The sequence below is a fragment of the Symphodus melops genome, assembly GCF_947650265.1.
Source record: "Symphodus melops genome assembly, chromosome: 3".
Taxonomy (NCBI): domain Eukaryota; kingdom Metazoa; phylum Chordata; class Actinopteri; order Labriformes; family Labridae; genus Symphodus; species Symphodus melops.
The window spans coordinates 30,301,538-30,308,167 of NC_136693.1; positions in this window are offsets into that span (position 1 = coordinate 30,301,538).

Here is a 6,630-nt window from a genome sequence, read left to right on the forward strand (position 1 = left end):
TCAGCTGTCCGATCTAATCAAGGTGAAAATAGCCAAATAATAAATAGATTGATTTATCCGTAACGCTGTGCTGTCCTAGAAACAGTTTTTTTTTTTCACTCCTCTTTTTTTAACTCGATCCTTTTGACTAAACATTTCCAGCATTTCACACCTGCACCTGCCCAGTGTGACCGCAGTGCTTTTATATGCGACTGCGGCTAAGTTCCCAATTTCACAGCTAGCTGAGTCATTTAGGTGTTAAACACATCGCTTAATGGCACCTAGTCATGAGACGGGTGCATGATAAGGGCATTTGGCTCTCGTGTTTCCAGCAGAATTATCTCAGCAGGTCACACATTTGAATACATAATCCTGAGCTCACAAACCCATCTTTAAAACATTTCAGGGAGCTCTCCACTCCAATCACACAGCCAGTGAGCTAATTGTGAGCCATCCAGAAATCACTTGTTATTCATGTTTTTTTATTCTCTCTCTCTCTCTCTCTCTCTCCATAGCGGCCCCCAGGAAGCGTGGAGAGCGGTGTGAATCCTGCAGAGACGAGATGTGGATGTGGAGAATTTTGATTGCATTGTCAGTATCACTCAGAGTTGTGTTGGTCCATCACAAAGAGATTCTGTCAGGTGCATGAGGCCGCCGAGCCATGATGGATATCCACCCTGTGTGCAAATAATATCAGGAATCAGGAGTGAACTTTGAAACATGTTGCTCCAGTCTGTGCACATGCAGGTTCTGAGAGACAACCAAACATGCATCGGGTTTAGACTGATCCGGTCCCGTGTTTAATCCTCTGCACGTACAAGATCGTGTCTTTATGAATATGCATTAGATCATCCAAATATAGCAGCACCTCCAAAAGTGGAATCAGAGGACTGGAAACCTGCTGTCTATTGATTGGCAGCTGGTTGATATTTATCTGGAGTCCTGAAAGAGAAGGAAATGAAGGTGAGAGCGTCCTCTACCTTTTAGCTCTGTATTCACTTGTTTGTATTTGTCTTTATTGTCAAACACATCTAGGCGTGTGCATGTATCGTACATCTCACATCCTGGAGGTTCAGCTCGCACTGTAAAGCTCTGACTCACTGTGAGTTGTACGATGGGGAAGGATAATGACCCGCAGGCTCTTACACCTTCACTGTAAATGTCTGCAGAGAGTATTCACAGCCTTCTCTGGGCTTCTTCATGTTCTCCGGCTGAAACGCTCAGACATGAATCTGGAAAGGGGCTTCTGGGCGTTCTGCACCCTCAGCCTGGGATCTGATGATCTGTTGCAGAAGGACTTGAAGCTCAAACAGCTGGTGTCCTTAAATCAATTCTATATGTCTGTACCTTAGTGTTGTTACTGCCTGCAAACGTTCTTCTGGTTACATCCATGCACCCATCATCTTTACCGTACCTGGAGAGAACGCACGCCATGCACGGGGGACAACGTGCAGACTCCACACAGAGAGGCTCCGGTCAGACGGGGGTTCAAACCAGCAACCTCCTGGCTGTGCGGGGACAGAGGTAACCACTGCAGCAGCGTGCAGCCCCACATGTAAGGAGGCTGTATGACCTGTGGCTGCATGTCAGCCCCCTCTCCTTCTCGGACTCACTGTCTCTGCTGTGTTGGCGTGAAGATCACATGGTCTTAGATTTAAACGTGCATGTTGACTGGAAGGGGAACGCACTTCCACAGGACTCCGAAGTAAAAACCAGATTTGTTGAATAATCTTACAGGAGGGTTTAAAGTCCAGTTCTCCTGATCAATAATCTATTCTACGGTAAGGAAAGTGACAGTAACCACACCGCACTGCTCGAACTGTAATCCCATCCTGCTTTGATGAATTTAATCACTTTTAGCCGACCTTTAACATATTTCATAACTGAGCTGATAAATTAAATGATGAATCTAGAAACAGACTGCTTATTTACTTTGACGTGCATGAATGTGATTTGGCTCGTACATCTGGGAAGAAAGACCCGCCCATAGCCAGGTGATTGACAGCCTGACCCTCCAAGGAAGTAGGAGGATAAGTTTAAAATAGGTGAACGCTATCACGTCATCTTTTCTTTGTTTCTGGATCCAGAACACAGCAGCACTGACTCAGAGCGACGGATCTCAAGTCATTTCTCTTTCAGTTTTCAATCATTTGTTTTTCCAGCATGTTGTCAGGCAACAGGCCTGGCAAGGACATGGCTGCCGTCACGTCTTGAGCGGCGTGAATGAGGGCGCGGTGTCAGGACTCTGCTCATTTGAAACATCTAAAGAACCTTTGTGCCGTGTTCAAATCTATCAACGCCTGTGATGTAATTACATTTTAAATAGGCTCCGCTGATAAATTGAATCTCTGTACCATCCTGCCCCCTAACCAAACTTGATGAATCCATTTTTAATCAGGCGGTGGCACGGCGCCGCCTTGATGTTTCATTTAACCGCGGCTGACGGCTCAGACAGTCACATCTTCGTCAGACGAGTCCTGCTCAGCGCGCGGACCACAGGTTAGAGACGACGCGCTGTTCCCTGATCCAAACGCCCTCCCGCATGAATTCATGTCCGTGCTGTGCTGCAACATTTGTGATTCTGTGTGTCACAAGTGATCCCAGAACGACCACGACAGAGCAGCCTGCTGCCTTCTCTGTCGGTACAGTCGGTGGGCGAGATAACAGTCCAGCTGAGGAGAATTGCTTCTAATTATAGATGACTGACACACACTCTCTCCCCCAGCGTCTTTCTCCTCCCAGCGGCCATGCTGGGAAGAGAAACACACTGAAATGAACCTCTGCCCTCTCATGCTGCAAACGAGAAGCTAAATGCAAACTGAGGCTCAGTGATTCAGGATGCTCAGAATACAGAAACAGCTGTTTCCTTATTACAGCGAGATGTTGCAAAAGTCTGTGACGAGGAAGAAAGTCATCAGATACATCGAACTGTATTTAAGAAACATTCATGTTGTTTTGAACGTCTCTGATCTACTGATGACGGCTAGTTAGGCGTGTAGATGACAGGTGGGCGTTCGAGGCTGAAAAGCCTGGAGAGTCAGGCCGGACCCTGTCCCACTCTCTGACCTGGTTGATCAATTCAGTCAAGCTCAAGCAGAAAGTTCGGTTGAGACGGGATTTCCAACATGGCTGATGAGCCTCGAGCGCCCACTGCAGGAACAGGTATTTACAGGTGCTGACTGAGGGAATGCTCCTGCTTCCTGGTGACACTACGATTATTCTAGGTTGGACCGCCTCTGATGGAATACCTCCAGCAGCCAATCAGATCCGGTCGTCTTGAAAGAATCACTTTTTTGTTTTCGGTGAAATGGCGTGAGGTGTTGATGGTCGTCCGTCGTGCTGTTATCAAAGATACATCCCTTTGTCAACTGATAAGTTTCCAAATGGTGCTAAGCCCAAATGATCTCAACCCGCCTCATTAAATAAACAGCAGACCAACTGCTCGCACAAACTGCTGAATCTTCTGAAGTTTCTTCTCCACTTCTCACTTTTACATTTTAGTACAGTATGTCCTCCTTCTAACTTTAGATTCTGCTCCTGAATGCTCTGGATTTGATTGGACCAGAGAAGGTAGGCGGGGCTTTGAAGGCCGTTTTGGACGCCCCTGGGTTTGCCAGATATGAGAGCAGTTATCAGGTGAACAGGTGTTGCAGCGATGGAAGCGGGCAGTGGAACTGCTTCAGATAGAAGTGATTGTACCCGAGCTAAAAAGCCTTTGCATGTTTCTAATAAGCTCCAGCAGCAGAAAGCTGCTCAAACTAGGATCAATGTTGGAGATGAAACATGGAGAGAGGTTAGAACGCAGAAAGCTTTACAGACCCATGCAGAGCTGGCTAAACACTGAAGCTACAGTGTCCACCACATGCAGAGCTGGCTAAACACTGAAGCTACAGTGTCCACCACATGCAGAGCTGGCTAAACACTGAAGCTACAGTGTCCACCACATGCAGAGCTGGCTAAACACTGAAGCTACAGTGTCTCTACATGCAGAGCTGGCTAAACACTGAAGCTACAGTGTCTCTACATGCAGAGCTGGCTAAACACTGAAGCTACAGTGTCCACCACATGCAGAGCTGGCTAAACACTGAAGCTACAGTGTCCACAACATGCAGAGCTGGCTAAACACTGAAGTTACAGTGTCTCTACATGCAGAGCTGGCTAAACACTGAAGCTACAGTGTCCACCACATGCAGAGCTGGCTAAACACTGAAGCTACAGTGTCTCTACATGCAGAGCTGGCTAAACACTGAAGCTACAGTATCCAACACATGCAGAGCTGGCTAAACACTGAAGCTACAGTGTCCACCACATGCAGAGCTGGCTAAACACTGAAGCTACAGTGTCCACCACATGCAGAGCTGGCTAAACACTGAAGCTACAGTGTTCACCACATGCAGAGCTGGCTACACACTGAAGCTACAGTATCCACCACATGCTGACCTGTGTGAGCATCCACTCCAACCGGACATTAGTCAAAGTTAAAGACAATTTCAACCCAAATCTTAAAAAGTGTATCTGAAGGAAATGACCCACACTGCCTTTAAGTTTATTTGGAAAGTGAAGCTTCATTTTGATTTTCATTTGAAGTCCATTTTCAACATTTCTGTAAAGCCTTTCTTTGGGGTTTTGGATGTTTGGTGCTTGCAGCCACAGTACACACACGTTTCCATCAATGTTGATTTTTAAAAGAAGACAGTTGGAATGGTTCACTCCTCTGTTTGTTGTTTCTGAGCGAGATGAAAAGTTTACTGATCACATTAACCTCGTCTGCACTCACTCTGCGCCATGTATGCTGTTTGAAGCTGAGTTAGCTTCTTGCTATTCATAATGCAAGCAAAGGGCTGATTAGAAATGTTAGAGTTAATCACCATGAAACAAAACACATTCTGCAGCCCGGAACAGAAATACAGATAACGTCTGTGAAAGCATCCTTCCACATTCATGTGTAAAGGAGGACATTTATCAGGGTTCAGAGAAAAACGGTGAGTTTCCTGATTACACTTGAAGGTGAATATTTCACCAGATGAAGCATAATGTAAATCCACGGATGAGTCATGTGCAAACACTCACCGTTCAGTCAGTGTAAATGTTCTGACTGACAGAACAGCACAAAGAGAGAAAACATTAAATCCAACATTTCCACCAAGAAACATGAACTGTCATCAGTCTGTGAGGATTACATCCCTCATCTCCTGCGTGGCAGAGGCACTGGGGGGTGTAAATCTCAGGTCAGGATGACAATGTGTAATGCACCGTGACTAACTGACTGTAGCATTTTGAATGGCAGCAGCTGAATGGATGTGGAGACAGAGAAACTATAGGAGCCTGCAGTCGATGGAAGTGCTGTGTATTTACTGGAGCTTCTGGTCTGCTGGGCGCGTTGGTTGCATCCTCCAAAGAGCTGCAGCGAGCGGCTGGAGGATGATCACATCCCGGGATGAGTCTGAGAAAAACATTCCTCCCATTCTGTCACCGTGATGCCTTTATTTCCAAAATATCCAAATCCACTCCCTTTGTTGTTCTTTTTTTGCTCTCTGCGTCAGTCCTCTTCAAACTTTGCTGTTTCCTTCACTCTCAAAGATTCTAACTTTTTCAGCCTGCCAATCACGACTCGACCTGGCGAGACGACACGATTTAACCCACGATGCATGTGGCAACCAATCGTATGTCCAAATAATCCTAAAGATCTGTGTGATTAATACGGTTATGTTACTGCTCACTAATGGAGTCCGAGTCAAATCATAGACGCCAAACATGTTTGATTTTTACGTTTCCAGATCTGGCTGCCTCCAACGGAAAATCTGCAGAACAAACAGAACAGGAAGCATCGCATTTACAGCTCACAAACATGGCAGTGAACATGAACACAACAGAGCCCCGAGCCAAGTGAATGGAAGAAGAAGAAGAAGACGAGCAGCTTGTGGAGTCATGGCAACAACACAAGTGTCATGAAGACAAACCGCACGTCCGTCGTCCTGTGTTTGTATTTTGATCATGTGAGTTTCTGTGAGATCTCGTGTGTGTGTGTGTGTGTGTGTGTGTGTGTGTGTGTGGAGTCGACACTTTGACATGGTTGCAAACGGCACGTGGGGGGGGGGGGGGTCTGATGGTTGTGCCTGAGCGTCTAACGCAGTGGTTCTTTGGGCACATGAGTGGGTGGCAGGGCTTTTTTCACTGAGTCACAAATGTGTGCTTGGAAAAAAATAAATAATTGAAGCACTTTTACATTTTTATTTTCTTCTGTATCTTTTGTTGGTCAATTTTTCAGAATTTCAGAATTCACTGCCTCGTTTCACGTCACCTGTGCGTCCTGCGTCTCGTCCATTCTGCTCCGTCAGACAGCAGGAATCAATAAAACATGTAGCTTTGTCTCTGTCAGGATGTAATCTATGATCAGCAGTTTGGATTTTCTGTTTTATTTTGAAATACGCTCGATCCTCTCTGCGTTTTTTTGTCTGACTTCCTGTCCTGGTTGATCTCTTCTGCACAGGTCAAGATGGCCGGCAGCGCTTGTTGTGAAAACTGATGGACCGCCGCACGCACGGATTATTCTGAAATGGGCTGTTACTTAAAAACAGCGTCCATGTTCAGAAGCTTCTTGTACTTTTAAAAGTGTGTAACGTAAAACAGGAAACTCTTATCGCGTTCATG